Source organism: Pelecanus crispus, chromosome 7, assembly GCF_030463565.1.
Source record: "Pelecanus crispus isolate bPelCri1 chromosome 7, bPelCri1.pri, whole genome shotgun sequence".
Taxonomy (NCBI): domain Eukaryota; kingdom Metazoa; phylum Chordata; class Aves; order Pelecaniformes; family Pelecanidae; genus Pelecanus; species Pelecanus crispus.
In genome coordinates this window covers 12,448,242-12,470,468 of record NC_134649.1, presented here as the reverse complement: position 1 = coordinate 12,470,468, position 22,227 = coordinate 12,448,242, and the positions used below count along the sequence as shown (strand labels likewise).

The window sequence follows — 22,227 nt, the reverse complement described above, 5'->3', positions numbered from 1 at the left end:
ATGTTATTACAAATATATCGTTTATTTAGAGAAATAGAACATCTACTTGAAAAGACATTACTTTATTAGGATACAACAGAAAAATACATAGGAATATATTGCATATTTCAAAACAAAATTATAAGGAAAAGGGGCCAGACACATGCTGGTCTAGTGTTTACAGTGAACTGAAAGGACAAATATACTTCCAAGGATGCTATTAAATACAGTTTTAATGTACATTGTACAGATTATTGTGCTTTTTATAACAGCAGCAGCAAAAGAAATCAATAAATCAAGCTTCAAGAACTGTTAGTGTGATTCAGCTTTCAGCTGAAGTTGAGTGCTTATTTTCCTATAAGAACAGCACTTTTGCATGCTAAGCATCTGGCTAGTGGGCTTCATAATTTATTTCTTTACTTCACATTAAGTGCTTGGCAACTTGCGTGGTTAAAACTTCATTCACTAATGTTACTGTTTCTTTTAAAATTTGTTTCCATATGTCTCCTTTCTTCCTACACTATTACGTAGTGAACAACCTTATTCCTCTGAAAGACAACACATGGCCAGCAGCCAAATAAATTATTTGGTCCATATTCAAGAAGACTCCCATTGAGTTTCAGGAGGGCATTGCTACAATAGAGATCCATAGGGCTAGTTGCAAAGTGAAATGTTGCTCCCATAAAAATCACTGGGGAAAAACTGTTACTGACTGTTGAAATAGTTTGCTCTAAATTGTTGAAGATAAGTGAATACCCACCGTACTCATTTTTTTCTGTTATTATTTACAAACACTGTAAAGAGATTATGACAGCATATAAAGCTGAATAATTATATAAATTCGCTTTTTTTAGTTCCACGCTGCTTAAGTAAAAACTTTGTTAGGAATTTAGCATTATTTCAAATTCAAGTAAAGGTTCTCAGTTCTCTGCAGGATCCCATGCTGCTGAAGCACACTAATGACACCCTGAAATGTTCTGTAGTGAAACCATTAGAGACTATCAGATCATCTTGTGCTAAAGGCAATCCATTTTCTTGTAGTTTTCTGAACACTTTATGAATAATTAGTGATGGTAACTATTACAAATTACAGAAAGGCAACCTTTAGTCATTTATATTGCAGTGAAAGAAAATTTTGAAGTTTTTTCTGGTAAATGCAGTGAGTGTCAGGAGAAAAAACAATCAATACTTGAATGGTTGATCTGGTAACTGATGTGCACTATGATGAACTGTCTCCACTAAATTTAACTAAAGTATGTGGGAAGTCTCCCACCATCTTACGTTTAAGCCTCTTGCTGTAATTTATCTATTGTGTATTAGGAGATAATATCCAAATGCTTTTGTTGTACAAACAGACAAGGGAAATATAGACAAAGAGGACTGGAAAAATGTGGACACTGATAGCTTTGATTTTCTGAGAAACTAAAAAAAATTAGTATTGTGAAAAACTTCTTTTTTGTCATACCCTCTATTCAATAGAATATGTAAGAAGCCTTTTTGAAGATGTGTTTATGGCTCTATACTAAAATACCCATAAAGAAAATAATATATGAAGGGAAAAAAACAAAAACAAAAACCAAGAAACCCCCCCCATCTGGACTAAAACACTTTCCCTAAGCAAAGTTTTTAACATTAGAAGTCTAACCAGGCTATTCTTATCCAGGGTGTCTGAAAAGCATCATTTTAAAAACATAACCATTACAAAGATGTATTAATCTGGGTGTTCAAGTATTCTTGTTCCATGATTTCCAGTTCTGAAAGTTAGTAAAAGGTAAATCAGACCTGTTTCTCAGGATGGCATCCCAGAACAGTTGCACTCAAATTAATCAATGTGTACAAGAATTGTTGCTCCGAGAAGTTTCTTCTTATTTTATCCTAATTTTCCACTTACATAATAAACAAAAGGAATCCCTTTCCCTTTTGAATCACTAACACGTGCGACTAAAATGAAAACAAGAAAAATTTGTAATTTTAACTATCATAACAGCTTCATAATGGAAGCTGCATTGACAAATTTGCAGACAGAGTCAACTACTTATTTTCAGCTCATGAATTGTGAAGCATGAATAATGTGAAGAGCAATCTTCACACTGAGAAATGTCTGTAGAATAACTTCATCATAACTTTGGCAAGTGCCAAAATTCACAGAGCTTCTCTCATCAGTCGAGACTATAAATGCAAGAATGGCAAGACAGTGAGGAATTAGGGTCTTCCTATTTCAAACTTCTCTAGTAAGTTACAGAATAAAATATATATACACATCCTAAGAAAGTAACAGCAAAAATAATAGAAGTGTGAAAATTTCCTAAGAGTTTAATACACAGTTTTAATTCATACATATTAAAGGTATGTGGATTGAAATTCCATGACAAAATTAAATACTGAACCAAATCCTCACTCACCAATTGTAATTAATCTGTATTTATCATTCACTCTTTTCAAAACACATTAGAAGTTAACTCCTTAGTCCAAGAAAGATGTGTGTACTGTTTCAGTGAAAGCAAATTGTTGAACCCTGTTTACAACAGCTATGACCTTGTTAGGTACCCAAAGAATATTATTCTGTGTGCATTTCAGAAAGCAGTAGAGCCTTCTGGTGGACATAAAGGTGATAACTCAAGAATAAACTAAGCAAATCAGAGGACAGTGATCTCCACTAAGCAGAGGAAATCACTTTGCACCTGACAGCTTTGCTTTCACTCTGAAAGCTAAAAGGCAGAGTGAGAACTGAGTCACATACTGAAAAACTAAAGCAAGAATTAGGAAGCAGCCAAGTGATGAGGTCACCCAGAAAAATCTGTCATTATTAATAACATTTTTTCTCTTTGATAATCACTTCTTACACCTTGTCCAAGCCTAAACTATATGCTTTTTAATAAAAATTTTGCATCTTGTTCATGTAAAATAATCTAAGTAGGCACACAAAAGAGACTTTTTGAATTTATGATTGTAAAAACTGAGAGTGACTGAACAAATCTTGGTGATAATATGGCAATTTGTAAACTCTCTATCTTTTATAGAAAATAAATCTCTCCTTATTACTGGTTCTTTACTCCTTCTTTAATTTCAGTTTGTGTTGATGAATTTTTCCAGATTTTATTTGATTTTGTTCAGAAAAAGAGGCAGCAAAAATCAGAGTTTATGTTGACTCTATCCAATAGGATTTACAACTATGACTGGATGATGCTTTAGGACTTTCCACGCTCTGTTGCCTTTGGAATCTCATTTTAAAGACTTCAAAGGGTCTCTTAGTTACTAGAAAAGCCATCCCAGAACCTCAATCCTAAGATGTCCGATCCTATCACTTTCCATGTGTGCGCTAAACCCAGAAAGTGCCTATTTCCTCTTCTTTTCAGTGGATAAAGCCAACCAAAAAAGTTTTTTTTTAAAAAAAAAAAGTCTAGTGAGATCTTGGCACAAAATGGCTGAAATCTTCATTAAAATTTTTATCTTGGAAACCTACTTCTATTTTGACCAAATTCCAACAAGTCATTGTTTTCAGCAATATTAAATGAACTCTCAGTTTTGTTCAAACCTAAACCCTAACTGGTAATAAAATACACTCTATATGCATCTTAGTGGTTAAATACTCAAACTTGCTTAGAAATCAAAATTATTTCCAATAGCACTTTATATATGCTTCTTAGGATAAAACAAATGTTGGACTATGTATGCTGGGCCACTATATAAATTTTATTTCTATTGCTTAAATACATATTATTTATTATTGGAGGAGAGGAGCAAGGAGATTCAGTATCTGAAAATCAGATATTTCAAGGCAGGTGTTGATGTACCAGATTCAGTTAAGGGTTATGCGTGTTCCAACCAAATAGAAAGTCTGTCTTTGCAACCGGGTTCTTGATTTTTCAAGAGGTCGTTGGTTCAACCAATACCTTGGTGTCAGGAGAAGACAAACCTTCACTAACATTAAACTGCTTTTGCTTCACATCAGTACTCTGCTAATCCTTTCAATTATAACAGAGATTTAATTCAAATGGCAATATATGTGTATCCTCTCAAAACTTAGCCTGCAGTGCCAAGGATGACTTTTTCTCCTACAGTGATTAATCAGATCCAAATATAACAGATTTCCCTGCTCCCTCTCTAGCTCTTTGTCTGGCACTGGTGGTAGATACCACCCCTCAAGTTTCAATCAGCAGAAGGGACTCTACACCTATACCTTACCACAAATCCCAGCTTTTCACCATCAACTGCTGATGAAGATGGGGTTTAGCAAAGATGCGGATAACAGAAGCAGCTGAGTTATGCCTGTCTTACGGCTTCTATTGACTTTTTTGATAAGAGTACCCTTTGGGGGAAGTAAGGAGAAGAAAGGAGGGAGTAGTATTGAACCATTGCAGCAAGATTCTTCAGGTCTCACATACCAATGTCCAGATCAGTGCTCAACTGACACAGTATGATGGGGGGGCCACAGAACACAATTAAAACTGTTCATCACTTCTGGATTTAGCTCCTGAATCTTCATCACCTTGTCTATTGCATGGTATTTACCAGCTGAAAAATACACATCAAGTCAGAACAGTAGCAGTTTATACTCACTTTCTTCTCACTCTGCACACAAAGTGATTGCATAATCTCTGGGAGGGGAGAATCAAACCTCTGGGCTCAGCCACAGGAAGCAGCTTCGCAAGCTAACGTACACCAACAGGGTGCTCTCTGCCTGCGTGCGCTTCAAAACTGGGGTATGAGCTGAAAATCAGTAGGAGCAGTGAAAACATCTCAGCTGAATCTATACACATTGTGCTTAAACCGATTCATTTGACCTTGATACACCTTTGTAATTCAGCTGTAACTTGGCAGTTTTGCTGAATGTCTCAATATTGAGATTTAACAGAAATGAGAAATGTTACATTTTTATGGAACCATCAACCAAGTTCAGCAGCCCACTGCAGAACCAGTTACAGGATACATTTAAAAAGATAAATTGCAGCCCCTTCTCCCCCACAGCTTTTTTCCCCAGTTGTTTACAATTTCTGAATGTACAAGAAATTCAGTATTGTACCATTAAGCATGTTATTGCTCCATCCTGAAGAAAATGTGCTGAAGTGGCCCTGACCTGAGACTCAAAAGACTTGAGGCTAATCCAAACTTTTAAGCAATTTGCTTACAGACTTTGGGAAAATTCTTCAAGCGCTCTGTGCCTCTATGAAAAAGAATTTTTCATCTCTGGGTAAAGAGCTTTACAAATTATTAGTGAAAAAGCTTCTAAACCTACAAAAGAATTTGGTGTTAATATTATAGATTATATACTTTTACTTTATAGATATACTTTTATTATAAATATTGACTAATAGAGTATTAACTAAAATAACTGAAGTCAGTAGCTAGGCAGAAAAACACAGAGCTCAGATGAATCTTAAGGAAGCAATTTTCCTTACAGGCAAACAGAATTTGGTAGAAAATTTAATTCCTTATACAGTCAGTCTTGCAAAACAAAACCAAAATCCAGATATCTCCCTTCACAGCTTCCAGCTTTCTGTATTGGTTGAGTATCTGAAAGTGATTTTTTTTAGATTTCTAGGATCCTGGAGTACAGAACAAAGCTGGTTTTCCCCTCTATCTTGCTTAAAGCTCAGAAAGACCAAGACATCCTAAAGCACATAATTATACCGTTCCACACTACAAGATGTATCAATTAGTAGTATATTTTGGAACACTTTCCTCATCAAAACAGACTAAGTTTAGGCAAATGAAGGCTGTTAGTCTTCTTGGGTGGCACACTGCTTTCATTGCATAATTGACTCTCTATGACTATATTTGGCAACTGTATTTCAATTGTCTTTCTTGACCTTTGACTTTATTTTTAATTTTTAATTCTGGATATGAGCTGACGGAAAGGTCAAGTTAGCCTTCTGGTGTATGCAATTTAGAAACATTATTAAGAAAAAGTTAACAGTGAAAATTCCTATGGCAATAACATAATAGAGGTTAACAATCATAGCACTGAATTGTCACACTTTAAAACTTTCATAACGCATGACATCATTTATGCAGATGGAAAAAATTCTTTGTAACAATTGGTGCTGAAAAGTTGGAAGTGGATATTCACAGATGCAGCCCACAACTTCGTGAAAACACACCAAAAAAGCAATAAAAATACCAATGCAATCGATACACTCTCTTGACTATTACTTAGCTTCTGAAACAAAGACAAAATTAGGATTAAATTGTAATGGGATTTGTTACAGTATTCACACGCTGCCTGCGACGTGAATCTAGTACCTGCGCAGTTTATCAACAGAAGACTACAATATTCTAAACAGGCTGAATCAGACGATCAGACAGGTAAATCCCAGTAAACATCAGCAAAGTATGTCAATTTATTCCAACTGAGCATTTGCTCTTTTAGATTTACAGTGGGAATCTGACAATTCAAAAACAGGATGAAGTGATTGAAAAATCTAGATACTCTGTTAAAAACACTGAAATTTTCCTTCAGTATGCAATCTTTCAAAATTAAGCAGGGTCAGAACATTAATAGGTCAGCGCAAAACTATAAATGAAAACACAGAAAACATGACCATTTCATAGCATTTATAACCACAATAACTTCAACAGGGAGTAACAAACACCACTCATCTCCATCACTTCAATCAAAACACTTTTTGCATACCCCCATTATCTGCGGGTCTTTCTGAAGAAGTTTCCTAGCATTAGTACTTCAACCTTTAATAGCATACATGCCTTACTTTCCATTTTTGGTAAGCTGGGTTGCTTTCTTTTAAACGTGTTAATAGACACTGGGAGGTGCTATAGACTATAAAAAGAAGCTGATCAGACTTGTCCTTGGCCATTTTGATAACTTGGAATTTTATATTTGTCTAACTAGAAGGTAATGTATTTCAAAACAGAAAAAAACCCCACCTGCTAACAAGAAACATATTTTCATTAATAACTTGTGCTAATTTTATGTTTTTATTGTGACCTTTAAATGTCAAGCGGGATCTGATATTTCAGTCAGAAGTAACTGTTTACAACCCCCCCCCCCCCCCAAGTAAATAGAGAACTTTATGATTATTGAAGACAGAAATTATCATAGATGAACATACATATTATCTACAGCTGAAGATATTGTGGAGGGGGTGGGGGGTGATCACAATCAACACCAAATTTTGAAAAGGTTGCATGTGAATCTGTGCTGAAGTCCTAGAACTGCTCAGGTGAACTGGTGCCACAGTTCTGTGGGCTGTTTGTATGCACAGCTGTAAGCAATGTGTGCCAAACGTGAAGTTTTAGATGCTCATCAGGTGTGGGGAAATGCTCACTACAAGAGCTTTCTGGCTTTTTTACATAATACACAAGGAACATTGCATTATGATGATAGATTTGCCCTTTGAGTGGTCTACGTGAGCTTTAAGGGTGGCGATATTCGGGCCCTCCAGCTAACTACTAAGCAGATGGATTTGGGAGAAAGTGGATCTCGCTAAGTCAAGGGAAGAAGGCAGCACAGAGTGGGGAATGGACCGATTCCATCCAGTGCTTGTGCAGCTTCTACAGCAAAGACCTTGTGAAAACGAGAGTTGTACTCCCTGACAGAAACTCTGAAGTAAAATAGAAAGGATAACCGAATCCTAGAGAGCGCAGCCAGTACTAGTACAATTGGAAAGTGCAACTTTCACCAGCAAAAGCAACTTCAGTTTCACCATACTGATTTATTTCCTTTAGAATAACCTATGGAGTTTAGGGACTGCACATGATGTGCAAGATGATACAAAGAAATCCAAGCAGTTCTTGAGCACTTACTGGTGAGATTTTACAAGGATGTAGGGAACTAGCTATGTAAATCGAGCACATAATGATTCAAATAATGAGACTTGCTTGTTAGGGCCACCTCACAACAAAAGGCAGATTTATGCTGTGGGAAAAGCCAGTACAAGATCTTCCTCAGGACTGGTACTTTATGTTTGCTTATGTAGGGAAACTGCGCCTGAGAAGCCTTGAAGTCATCACAGCCACACCATTTTTCAGTGCTACAGCAACAAATTGTAATACCGCCTTTACATAAAGACAGGAACAAATACCTGTGCCCAAAGTGAGATTCATCCCAATTGAATTCCCTGCCCAATGCTGTTGGTTGTATTAGCTTAGCACCATCTTACCAATACCATGCTATAACATAATACAAAAGGAAATCTCTGCCACATACTAAGGACATTTCTGACAACATACGAACTGCAAGCATGACAAATACTCAAACAGTACTCTGCCCACAAATGTTGTTACTAATCAAAAACTAAATTGGATACAACTTCAAGAGGCTATTTTCAAACTAACTGGTGACAAAAAGCCATTCTTCCCATTAAAGTAAGCTCCATTCTTCTATACTGAACCTTTTACATTTTTTACTGAGTATGGAGCTCCTGGTCAATATTTCCAACAAAGACTGAAAACCAAAACAAAACAAAAAGGTACATAATTTCCAGGGCAAGCAAGTTCTTCCTTAGAGCACTCTAAAACCCTGTATACAAGTCAGAAAAAAAAAGAAACATTCTTATACCTTATATCCAAATTATGATTCCAAAAAGGCCATTCATCCACTCAGAAAACAAATACTACCACCTACCTCATCAGGTAAGGGACGACATAAGAAACAAGGAGAAAACCACAGTGGGAAACACAAGGAGAGCCTCTTCCCTGGAAGGAACCCTCCTTTCTCGCTGCTGGCCACCTACAAGGGGCAAGTGGTACCTTCCTTCCTCCCACTTACTAATGTAATCAACTATACAGGTGTTCTGAGCCTCTTGCCCTCTTCTACATCCTGCCACCCCTACAGTACTGGGACTATGTTTTAGAGTGCTAAGCATCCTGTCTGAGCATGTTTCAGCAGTCAGGAAGGAAGTTTTCTTATTGAGGCTGTAAAAGACAAACAGTCTGGCATGTTTTCCTGCCTTACTAATAGCGTAACAGCCATATATTTGGGTGAACTGGTATTGGTATTTGTAATTAATATTTATTAGTTCAAGGGAAAGCAAATGTTACATGAGTTTTGAGAGTAGCCTTAGGAGAGCCTGCTCAAATTATACAGTAAATGGCAGGAGTCCTAGGCCACTTATACTTGTCTCTTTAAATGCCTCAAGTCGAGCAATGAAAACAATACAGCTATTAATAAAACCATTCTTTTCAATTCTTATACACCAATTTCAATCAGAATGTTCAAATTAGTAAGCTGCTGCTCAGGCTACTTGACTGTAAGTACCAAACTAAAATTACTTAATATGCCTTCATTTCTGACTGCATCTTTGTGTGACTTGGGAAATCAGTCTATATTACTGAACATAACTGTCATGCAACAGAATTAAACAAACAAACAAAAAAAAAATGATTACCACATCTTTCTAGGAAACTATTACCACATCTTTCAAGGAAATCATGCTCTGTTAATTTTTTTAGCTAAGTAATCCCGTGTTTTGAATTTGAATTCATCTATTTTAATCATATTGTTCTAGGACACGTTCTGAATGTTTTAACGAGAATTTCTGAAATGGCACTTTCATCCAGAAGGAACACTAGAAGCAAAACCGGCCTACACCAAAATCATAAAACTAGCATTAGACCAAACTAGACCAAAAGCAGAATTTTTCAGGTGATTCATAACATATGAGGCACAAGCCCCCTAATTTAGTAAGGTGGTGAACAACCTAGCTCTGATCCAACCAGATTATTTAAGAGAATGTGATGAGTTCCATGGCTATATTATTTAATCAGAAAATGATCTAGTGATAGAATATATATTTATCATAATTATTGTGAGAAATTATTGGTTTAACATTTGAAATTTAATAAATACTTATCTTTGACAAAATAAGACTAACTAATAATCCTACTTTTTCTTCTTATTTAACAAAATATTTCATAAACACGAGTAGGTATTCTGTACATTGTCCTTTTCAGATAGGATCTGTAGACATCCCAGAGACAATTTTCTAAAAGTGCTGACAAGTACTCAAGGGACATTTCAAGTTACATTTCAAAAAGCAATACTTAAGCCTAAACTCCATAGCATATACGTGGTACTTACATTTCTAAATCACTTCACATGATATTTTCAAAAATGTGCATGTAGCCACTGTTATGCAACTGTGTGAGACAAAATAAATAATAGAACCCATATTTCCTGGCTTTCTCCTAATCACTTGCAAGTGATCATCTTGTATCCATAAGATACACAATTTTTTTCCCTGCTAGGGCTAAATTAAAATGTATGACTGCCATTACAAAAAATCTTTTTTCCCTTTCTCTTTTCTCTTCACATTAGCTGTTCACTTTTTTTCTGTCTGTGATACCATTTTGTTTGGGGTATCCTTATCCATATATGAGAATATTTATCAAACATTAGTTTTGTACAAATTGCACATGAAAGTAATCATGCTTATTTCCCTGAACAATTAACTAAGTGAATTCCAAAACTAGAACGTATCCTAACCCCGCTGTAGGTGATGCAGAAAAATGCAGGATATTTCCGCCTGTATATAGCACTGTAAATAGTGAAGATTTTGGATCACAACTTATTGTCTTCTCGTTCATATTTCAGCAGTGCAGTTATGGGTACTTTCAGTTGAACTCAGCTTAGCAAAGTAGAATTGCAGTTATAGCTCCCGTTTCATGAGTTCACTTTTCTCCGGCTCCAGACCCATCATAGCGGGTTGGCTTCTTTCTTTGTTTTCCTCTTCACAGCTATGTGGCAGCTGCACCCCAAACTAGCCTCTGTTAGTGGATTGCTAAAGAATTATATACCCATCATCTGTTGTAATCACATGTGCTGCAATTTACCTCACAGGTGATACTGTACAAAAAACTCTGATTTGAGCCCTGTCACACTGTGCCGTATTCATTTCATTAACATAGATTTCTACATGAAAAAAAATATTTCCTTCTCTGCGTGCATGGTATTTGATTGAAATACATTCTCAATGACACAGAGATGTAATCAACATGAGAAAGTAATCATTGAGAAGTACAGCACTAGCTTTCTTGTCAAAATACAGTCAAAATACGGCTGTTCTATTCATATTGACTTACTGATGAACTATAGAGAACTATCACTAATAGTCTAAATAGTTGCTGTTGAAAGTAAAAAATATTGCACAGCTGTGGAGGAGTTAAGTTACTGACTAGTGGAAAAGCTATCTAACCCTGTGATTCATTAGGAAAAGTTTGCTCAAGAGCTGAAAGACCCATATTAGGAAAGAGACAAATATATGCCATATAATAAGCCTGGCTCTATGGAAATCAGTGAGAGTTTTGTTACTGATGCCTATCAATAGCTTGAGGAGTTAATTTTAAAAGATGCCAGATAATAACTATTGCTTCTGCAAATCCATGTGCTTTTACTTTAAGATATGGTTTCATAACATTGGTAATTCAGACTGGGCATAAAGAAAAATGAAATTCCTGTTCCACCATTAATCTCTTCCTGACTTCCAAGTCAGAATGATGTATCTGTATCTTACCAACAGCTATCTAGGAGTAATGTTGCTATCTCTATTTATTCTATTCGAGATACGGGCTTAGGAGTGCAATACACCAGAATATACCCAATTTAGGATATTCAACTTGAAAAATAGTTAGCTATTACTTTTCAAATATATGTGCAAATTTGTATTTCTATATGAAAGATATAAATGGAAGTTTGTTCTAAGTTTTTCTGAGCTATATTAAAACCACAGATCCACATTTCTATACTGAGCAGAAACTGATTGCATTATTTATACTGAATATATATTTAATAGTAGAAACGTAATCTATTTTTGTAAAATTTTTTCTACCATATGACATCTGCATTCACGTATGAATCAAGAATACATTGATAGTCATGGAGGAATTAAGGTGGCACAAAAAGACCAAGTTAAGAACAGCAGAAGCCCTTTGTTTTGTTTTGTGTGGTAAAAAACAATCGTCTTCTCAGTCAGCTTCAGTACTTTTTCTCCAGCTCCTTGTTGCAATACAGCTGAAGTCATGAATACTTGACGCAAAGAAAGAAAAGGTTTCTTCACCACTTTAAGTGCCTGGAATAGCCATAATTGTTTCAGTCAGAGCAAAAAGCATAGCAAATTCTTCACCAAGAACAGGTTTTTTGTATATATTTTGGAACATACCACTATGGGTACAGACAAACTCTGCGCTGTTGTAACTTCACGGTCTTCAAGGCAGTTCTAAAATTTCCTGCCCAGTTCAGTGTTACACAGTAACTTTTCTTTTACTTTTAACATTACAAACACTAGGAGGGAACAGTACCATAAAGGGCAGAAATGATCATAAATACAGTGCAGAATCAAAAAAGGCCTGCAAACTGAGTCTGCCAATCACAAAATTATACAACCTTAACACAAATCCTCCACAAAATAAAAATGTAAGAGCTGCAAACCCTTTATTTGCACATACAGCTTCTGCTACCCAGCCCATAGTCTAATATTAAAAACCCACTAACCTTTACCGGAGCCCTCTAGCTCTATGAACCTATGGAAGAAATCTCTACCATGTTGCTCTGCTTCCTTACAGAGAACATTTTACTCTTCCCTGCTTGAACAAGGTCCATGTTTAAGCCCATTAGCTAAAACGCATGTTTTCAAACATCTACAAGTCATAGACCAGCTGTTTTCCAGATTTTAAGGGGGTCCATATATTCTGCTACAGATTGCTTATGTATTACTTCTAGGGAGCTCATCAAAACTTCATGACACCAACACATATAAAAGCAAAATAAGAATTATGCGAATTGTAGCAGAGAAATTGAAAAGCGAAGCGTTCCCAAAGGCCCCTGTGTGAAGCTGTTATCAAATGCTTGAGTGGTATGAAATCTTCCATTTGTCTCAAGATCAAGAGAAAAATATGTCTTTATGCTTGTGCCAGTGCACTGCACTGTAGTCTATCAAACAGGTTGTTCGATTATTGTCAGAGATGGAAATCTGGAATTCTGCCAATATCATAATATGGCTGCCAGGATGGATCTGAATTTAAGATATTAAATCATTTAACAGACTGGTCACAGATAACTCTATTATAAACAGTCACCATATAGAGGTATTGTAGTACCTGTGTGCTCTGAGAGCCGAGAAAACTATTGCAGTGTGCAGGCACCGGAGAGCTCGTATCCTTCCTTCTGCAGTTCAGGGCCACAAGAAACTTTCTTTAGTTGGTAAAGAAAGTGAAGTAGTTTCTATCACATTTTAAATACTTTCCTCGGGTTATTTGAGAGACGGCTGTTACGGCATACCGATTTCACTAATGTTTTTAAATTTAATTTAACTGTTCTAGGGCAATTTTTGTCAAAACGTTTGAAGAATCTTTTTAAGACACTTGATCTTCTAAGTCGCTACAGGCTAGGTTTTTAAGACTGCTTCAGTAACTAAAGGTGGAGTTAAGCAGCATTAGATATATATGAAAATCCTCCTTTTAAACAAGCCTGTAGGTGGGGTTATTGGTGATAATGCAAAGGAACATTGGATAACAACCTAAGGCAGCTTCCTAACTTCACCGTTTCCCTTTTATATGTCCCCTTTATATATCTCTAGCTGATACAAACAATGATAATTTAACTGAAATAAGCATAACTGCACTGATTCACGCATGGGGTTATAAAAATTAGAACAAAAGCAATGGGAAACTGGGTTGTGTACAAACCAATAACACATAATAAAAATGTGTTAAGGTTAATAAAAAAGTTTAAAGAAACTTTTCATATAATTTGGCTAATCCTATGCTCTGTTAACTGTTCGGTACTGTTACCTTTATTCCATGACTTTTTACATTTTAGCTATGACTGATAACTTCTCTTCAGAAGACACAACATGCTGGAATGTGCGCAGCCCTTAGTTCTAGAGTCCTTCTTTCTACTTTTAGGGTACAAGTAACTTTCACCAAAAATCTAGGACAGTATTTCCACGTAACACTTGAGAAAAGCAAAGCACAGAAAGGCTGTGGACTCTAGAAAATATTTACACGACACTAGTTGCAATAATTTTCTCACTGACTTCCTGATATTATGCACACGGGCAAAACTAAGCGTGTGCATGAATATTTGTATCATCAACTCAAAACTGTGAACACCTGACTTCCTCTACATCCTAGCATTTGAAGTCAAAACTGAACACACCCCCCACACTCCCCACACCCCTGCAATTTTCAGACTGGATAATTCAGCTGAATTTAAAAAGGCAGATTAAAAATCACACAAATAAATACAAAATAAAAGGGAAATTTGGCTACAGCTCCCATAGTATATTAGCTCTGGTAACAGCAATTGGTCCTGAATCAGAGGAACAATTTTCTCCACTGCTGCTGATGCTGCTGTTTTTCTCAGTTTTGATATGGAATTGTAAAGCTAGAAGACAACTAAAGATTAACTGGATGACTAACACATTTATAAATATCTGATCATGTCAACGAAGAGAGAGGTTTCAAAGTGCCGCCTGTGTGTAACGGCAAATATTCTATTGATTTCCCTAAAGTTAGGCTTTCAACCTAGACAAAATTTTAGACTGGTAAAACCAGTGTGTAACTAGAAGTAAATTAATGACGTTAGCCAAAATTAAGACAAGGCTTAACTAAACAATTAAGCTATTGGGGGGGGGAGAAAAGTTTGTTGGATAATTGACACACATTTTGATCCATACACTGAGCTAGACAGGAGAAACATCAGGTACAAAAATCCTAATTTATTTATCAGAATTGGATTAAATTATTAGATTGGTTTTGATTTTGAGGGTTTTTTTTATTTTCTCCTTCTATTAGTTTATATTTCAGTGTTTGGTCTAATATAGATTTTGAAAGTTCAACTAAATCTAAATTATTTGTCGGCAGCAAACCAGAACAATTTGAGAGACCATATCATATAAATATATGCCCAGTAGTGTTTGGAAGGCAGAAAGAGTGAGCCAGATGGTTTCTATCAATTCCCACTCTGTGGTACAGCAAGGGGTTAGTATGATTTTCTTAGCAGCTTCTTGCATTTTGTACCTTGAAAGGAATTATGTACTGCCCGCTTGTGCTCTTGTAGATGCTGTAATTGATATATTTAGATAGCCAGACTAGATTAGTCTGGCTTCAGCTGTTCCCGCACCAAGTAGCAGATCTGATTTGGAAATCAAACTAACGTATTCAGTTGGGTAGCGCTTGCCCTACATTGTACATAACTACCTAGAGTGGGAAAAGATGTCTATCTCTTGCAATAGGGATTGCAGTGTTTATGAATGAAATGTTCTTTTAAAACTGTGTGAAACAAAATTTTACTGTCCAAAATTTCAAACCACTTAAAACTATTTGCTCCAATGCCCGAGGCACCTAAGTATACATTCAAGCTCTGGAATACTGCAGCCACCTTCTTTCTTCTGTGTCCACTTTCTGAATTTTACTTATTTTAAATAATTTGGTTATTAGCTACATCTGGGAACATTTTCACTATTAAAAATGCATTTTACTTTATATTTAAACTGATAATACAGTTTTCAACACCAAGAATGTCATTATGAGCATTTAAGAGTAGCTTTTAGTAATGTCTGTGAACAACGTATAATTCTAAATTATCCTGAAAGAACAGGAAGGCAGTTCTTAGATTCAGTTTGTCCCCAGAATACGGTTCTGCTATTCCTTCTGTCAAGCCTGTTTCAGGGACCAGAAAAGCTGCCACAGGAGCGGCTGGAGACAGTACAATATGCAGAACAAAACAGCTAGACCTTGAGGGAGAGGGAATAATTCATATAAAAAAGAACAGGTTCTGTCTTAGATGCATTTTTGCTGCCTTTAACCAAGTCAGTCCAGCACACAGGGCCATGTTATATTTATGCCACCTTTGCAACTGCCTGCAGCCAGCTTATACAGGTCATAAGCCATAATAGCACATGAAATGCACCTGGAATTGAAGTTCTTCAGAACACAATTCAGATAATGAATAATTTGATTCCTTACACACGCAAAAGGTATGTGAATATGCACTCCTGTTTTCCTTAGAAAAACAGAAGAAAACGTCTTCCATGGAAATGATGACTAATTTTATGTCAACTGTGATCACTAATTCTACCCAGGAGATGGGGAAGAAGATTTAATCGGCCATGATGCTGGGGCAAGACACCAAAACACAAGCTCTTTACTAGATGAAAACACAAAATAGCATCGTAACAAATATCAAAGAACAAATTAATATATTTTAAAACTTTTGCATTACGGAAGAATTTGTAGAGACAGGAGGCTCTGGTCCTATGTGGAAATTTCCAGGTTTCACATAATCAAAATTGCCGTAGGCAGTGACACTCTACATTTGGGAATTTTTGCACCACTAAATGGATGTATCTCATTTTGCTGTGAAAAGGTTAATTAGCAACATTTTACATTTACTTTTGCTATTTTGAAGCTAGATTCTAAAAGTCTGCAAAGCTTGAAAAGATCATTTACTCTAGTGGAATTGGCACAAAAGATTTAAATACTAGAAATACCGTTCATCTGAGCTGTAGGGAAAGTATTTGTTGTACAAGTTTAGCTCTAAACTATTAAATCATTAATTTTCTTACTGCTTGGAAACAATTATATTTTGTAAACAGACATGCCACCCTTTTTTTTCCATTTTTAATATCAGTAAATTATTAATACTGTAATAAGAGAGTACTTTTTCAGACTGAGGATTAAGACTTGGATTTTACATGACACTATTAATTCTAAAAAATAATATTATTTTTCATTATAACCATATGTTTAGCTCCAAGGCAATTTTTATTGGAGGGAAATGTAGTTTCCTGCAAAAATGAGAAATGACTACGTGCTGTATAAGAGGCTGGTCAAGAAAACATTTATATGAAATGCACGGTGGAGATCAGCAAAGTGAAGGGTTCTAATAAGTTTAATGAGAAATTCACAAGTGAATGACTGCCTGGGGCAGCACGTTATTCAGTCATTACTATATACTGCTATTCACAAGTCAGACCTCTATATTGAAAAGTTCTACAGTTTTACAATCTACTTCAGTGAAAAATGTCACACTCTTTTGGTTTCAAAGATCAAATCAAGAAAAATATTGGAAAGACAGTGGTCCAAAGTGCTAACGTTCTAGGGACATACACAGAAGGAGAGAAGGCAATTTAGTCAGAATATCCTAGACCAATTCTTATTATGCTACCATTTTCAACAAAGATCGAAGCATTTGATTTACAAACCTATCTAACTCACCAACATTAGCAGAGAGTTAATATAAAACTGAGGCCGAACAGGTTGTACAATAAGGAAAAATACTCAGAATTCTAAGCTAGTTCTCTTCAGCAATAATTCATTGCAATATGGTCACTGAAATCTTCACTACAGTAACTAGTGGAGGTAAGCTTTACTGAGTGTTGTAAACTGATGAGCACTGCTTTACACTTACTCACTTTGAAAAATAACTAGAAAAGGTATTATGGCTTTTAACATTTCCCACAGCAGATCAAACGTGGTAAGTTTGTAAGTAAAAAGGAAGGTGTATTTTCTAAACATCAATCCGGAAGTTCAAATTTCTTCAAGACTCTTCTCTTCCTGCTGTAGTACCAGTGACACATCTGGCCTTCAGAAGGCCAGATTATACATTTGATGATGCATGTGAAACTCTGTAAATACTTTGAACACTGCAGACTTAAGAGTGGAACACGGCTTATTCCTTCCTTTTCTGTCATAAAGGTAAACACCCACAAGTCCAAGTACACATGCAAAGAACAGATCTTGTAAGTAAATTAACAGCATTTCTAAACAGTCATTTTAGTTCTCTGTTGTATCTTCTCTCTTCTGTTTGGTTCTCATCTTGCATTTTTTATCCTATTTTCACAGAGCTATCAAGTTAGCAGTTTCTTTCAGAAGCCTTGACATGGCTCAAATTCCCTAACTAACTTATGTGACAACTGGTGAATACCACCAGGACAATGGTTTATTATAAAGTTGTTCTATCTAGCAATGCACGTATTAATCAGTTTATAGGACTGGCAAACAGTGGAGAAATTTATGGATAATGTAATGTCAAGTAAGGAATCTTTAAAATGATCAATAAATGAAAATCCACTGAAGTACAAAAAATACTTTGATGGACTTCTGTTTAGCAATTAGTTGATTTTTTTTTTTAATACAGTATGCCTACTGGGTTTGTGCCCAATGAATTACAAAAAGTTAATTAAACACTACCTACTTACACTTAATCAAACATGTTCTGCACACAGTCTAAACCTTATAAGCAAATTCTGCTACTTGAGGATACTTGAACAATATGCTGCATCAAATCCTCAAGGAATATCTCTTTATCGTTAATCATGTTTCCTCAGACAACCACAATTTTTCCTGCCTGGAAATTACACATGGGACAAACCCAGGAGTTTTGAGTGCTTTGAATATTTGTCCATGATATCCAGATGTCTGGCACCTCACTGAAGCTTCAACTGTTCTACTGAAAATCCTTGACAGATCCATTGTTTATATGCAGACCATTTTTACAGTCATATTCATACCTAGAGTACTTCAGATAGTCTGCACATGCACAGCAAATGCACGCACGGATACAGCACAAAGCTTCTAAATAAAAGCTTTTTTAGCCTTTCATATTGGTCCATGCTGTAAATAACAAAGTATTTTATATGTATTTATGCCATAAATCCAAATTCTGAGTATCACAAGGAGAAGCAAATATACAAGTTAAAAAAAGAAAGTGATAGTGAATGTATAGATCAGCTTGTTTTCTGTTACCATAATTAATTGTTTATTAAAATCATATCCATAGACAGAAAATTCCTGTGGTGGAGATGATCTAATCTCTGCTTTGAAAACCATTCTAACATATACTTGTATATCTATTTCTACTTACAAAGCTTCTGAACATAAGTTCTATGAGGTACCATCTGGGAAACTCTTTCACTCTCTTGCTGAGGAAAGTACAAAATACTAATGCAAATTCTACTTTCTATCAACTGTAATTTAATAATGGGGAAGCGTAAAACCAGAATTAAATCATATTACAATATCTCTTAAATTAATACCGTTATTTGCAGTAAATTTTTTGCCATTATATTTTATATTTGAGAGAGAATAAGCACCAAATTGCCCTACCTAAAAATGAACTTTAAGACGTATCCATTTAAAGATATTATTAAGAATCAAAATCACTTAAGCACAAACAAATACTTCACAATATACACACTGTTTTCTTAATAAGAGATAGAAAGGGATAATGTTTCCTGAAACCAATGACTTACAAAACTATCCAGTGAAAGTATTCACTTATTTTCAGAAAACAAATACTGATAGACTCCTCTGGAAAAACATTTCAAGTGTAATAAGGCAGATAATGAATGTATTTACTGTGCTGGCTCACCAAATGCACGCACGCACTAATAACATCATGAAAGTTTTCCAAAATACTGTATGATTGACCATTGTGATTTGTATTCGCTTGCTTTAAGAAGCACAAACATTAACTCACTAAATCCCAGAAAAAAAGAACAAATTACATTAAATACCATTAAACACTCTCTTGTAAGCAATGACGAGGACATTTTTCTTGGCCTTGAATCATCTGCAAAGGTCACTTGAATTCATAAATATGTGCTCCAAATCTAATTAATTAGAAACACAAGTTCGTGAAATTTAGAAGTTTCATTTTGTTTTGACTTATTCTCCATCCAAGTCTTTTCTGCCCCCTCTTTCCCTATTTGAGATTCCGCATACTACAGCTTAAGAGAGTTGTGCCTAGGAAAGGGTTTTTCACAAACACATTCCTCACAAGTGCTCAACTGTCAGTGCCAGCCTCTTTACTCCTAAAAATCAGCAACAGACTGTTTCAACTTCAGTGCATAGAGCGGCCACAAGAAATAAAGTGCTGTAAATACCACACAAAATTTGGTATTGTAGAGCATTTAGAATATTTTAAAAATCAGCATTAGATATATTATCTGTTAGCTGTTTTTTTAAATGAAATAATAAGAATGTAAAATAACAACTAGCTTCCAGACTTTTGCTTTTGCTTTTTTTTCCTTAAAAACCATACTTTTCTTTTTCTTCTTCTTCCCTTCTTTCCAGCATTTAGAAGACTATAAGAAGTCTTCTTAGCAGTTTCCATCTTACCCTTAAACATTTTCTCATAGCATTTGTACAAGACAGAACAGAAAACTACTGGGATGAAATTGCTGTCGGCCTTGCTGAAAAATGTAATGGATGCCAAAATTTCTCTTTGAATTAATGTCTACAGAAACTCTGATACTAACAAATCGAGGAGCCGTGACCAGCAACATTTTGTCATAGCTATTGAGGGGATATCGGCAACATACAAAATGTTTGGAAAAAGAGCCAGCTGACGAGGGACTGAACATGATGGGTACTTTAAAACCTCTTCCAAAATCTTCCTGAACAATCTTATCACCCGACACACTGGGGCAGTACCCTAGCATGTGAAAAGATGTCTAGCTCAGTGGTTCTGCTCTCTCTTCTCTTCCAAAGACCCATTGGGCAGGTTGTTCCCACCTGCTGGAGCGTCACTCGTGCTGCACTTACTGCTTTCCTTACAGCTCTCAGAAGCAAGAACTGCAATTGCTCTTTCAGCCTCTTGGCTGCAAAATGACTAAAGACAAAATGCCTCGATTTTCCTAAATCACAAGGCTCTCGCTACTTTGTTATAGATCGGATATTGTTATTTGAGGATATTACGGGCAAACACAAAGAAACTCTGCCTATTCAGCTATGGCTGCAAACAGTTAGAAATCGGTTTAATATAAACTGCAAACAGATTGTGTAGCAACAAAAGCAAAGATTTGTTAAAACAAATAAAATATCACAGTATTATAGTGTTGTAAAAGCAAAAAAAGTTTAACAAATAAAGATGAAAATGTTACTGTGAAAATATTCATTAAATCAGAAAAAGATACTTAATATCAGGTGATTAAAACCAAAATTATCAAATACCACTTGGCAGGGAAGATTATCTCACATGAGAATGCTCAGTTTTGTATCAATGATGTAACTAAATGCCAATTTTTCTACATAAATTTCCAACCTAAGGTACTGTCCTGTCTTCCAGGCCACAGTCATGGAGTAAGTCCAGACATAAAAGTGTCTACTTGTAAAGTACTAAGCAACTGTCATTCTAGACCAAAATGTCAGGAAACTCACCTCATTTATTATGTAAATTGTCTCCAAAAGCCTATATATATTTCACCCACTAAAACTGTTGTGTCAACGTAAAAGGTTGTTTTGTTTCTTTGGGTTTTTCCTACTGCATTTGATATCAACTGTCTGTTATTTAATTTGCACCAAGTGGTTAAAAAGAGTGCTGCCAGCATCTATAGTCACCTTCTTCTAAAGAGAAACTACAGCCCATCTCAGCTGAGTGTCTTTTACGTACACCGGACAGAGTTTCAGCTCTGTAGGAAACTTCATTCACTACAGGAATTTTAAGCTACATTTGATACACTGACCATGCAACCATATAAAATTGTTTGGAATTTCATGCTGATTTTATAGAAATTACAGTTGTTTTCAATTTTGTATGCCCATTTTCAGTTTTTTTTTCTCTTTCTGGCTTTAATCTGATTTCTTTCCCAGTTACTTTGTGGTATATTCAAGTCTTCTTTTAAACCCCTTCTGAACTATTATGTGGATGCTTTAGATAAAGTAACTGAAAAACATAGTTTACATTTTCATTTTTAAACTGAGGATACTTAAGACCTTGTTGAAGTTTGGCCATCTGAACTTCTCATCATCAGCATCTTATCAATTTAAACATGGCTTTAAAGTAATTTTGGTTATTAGAGTATTAAAATAGTATTTAAATGAAACAATCTATGTATAAAATTTTTCTCTTTCCCATCCTAGCTTGGTGACTTTTTCCTTTTCATGAATGGAGATTGACAGGATTAGAACTTTTTACTTCAAAAGGAAGCACGTAAGAATGGACTTGCTAATACAAGAAAAGGAATGGTATACTATTAGACTGAGGAGAGGAGGCTTTCCTTAGTAGAATTTCTGACTGTAGATTTTCGTTCTCTATCATATCTCTGAAGTATTTGGTGCTACATAAACTCACACTTAGAAACTGGCACAGACGAATCTCACATGTGTGCCTGTTCAGCATTTTTCTCTATTTCTGTGTGGGTTTTTTTCTGAGAAGATTTTAGCTTACTATACCTCTCCTGCCTCACTGAAGGAACTACCTTAGGGATGAAATCCTGGCTCTGCTGAGATAGCTGAAATCTTATTATTCACTTTAATGAAGACAGAATTTTTGCCTTTATGTATAAA

At 35.5% G+C, this 22,227-nt stretch overlaps 1 protein-coding gene across 1 annotated transcript in view; it reads left to right on the top strand.

Annotated features, from left to right (window-relative positions):
• Window positions 1-22,227, top strand: part of FGF7 (fibroblast growth factor 7) — a 28,901-nt gene that overhangs the window by 1,027 nt on the left and 5,647 nt on the right. The window lies entirely within an intron of this gene.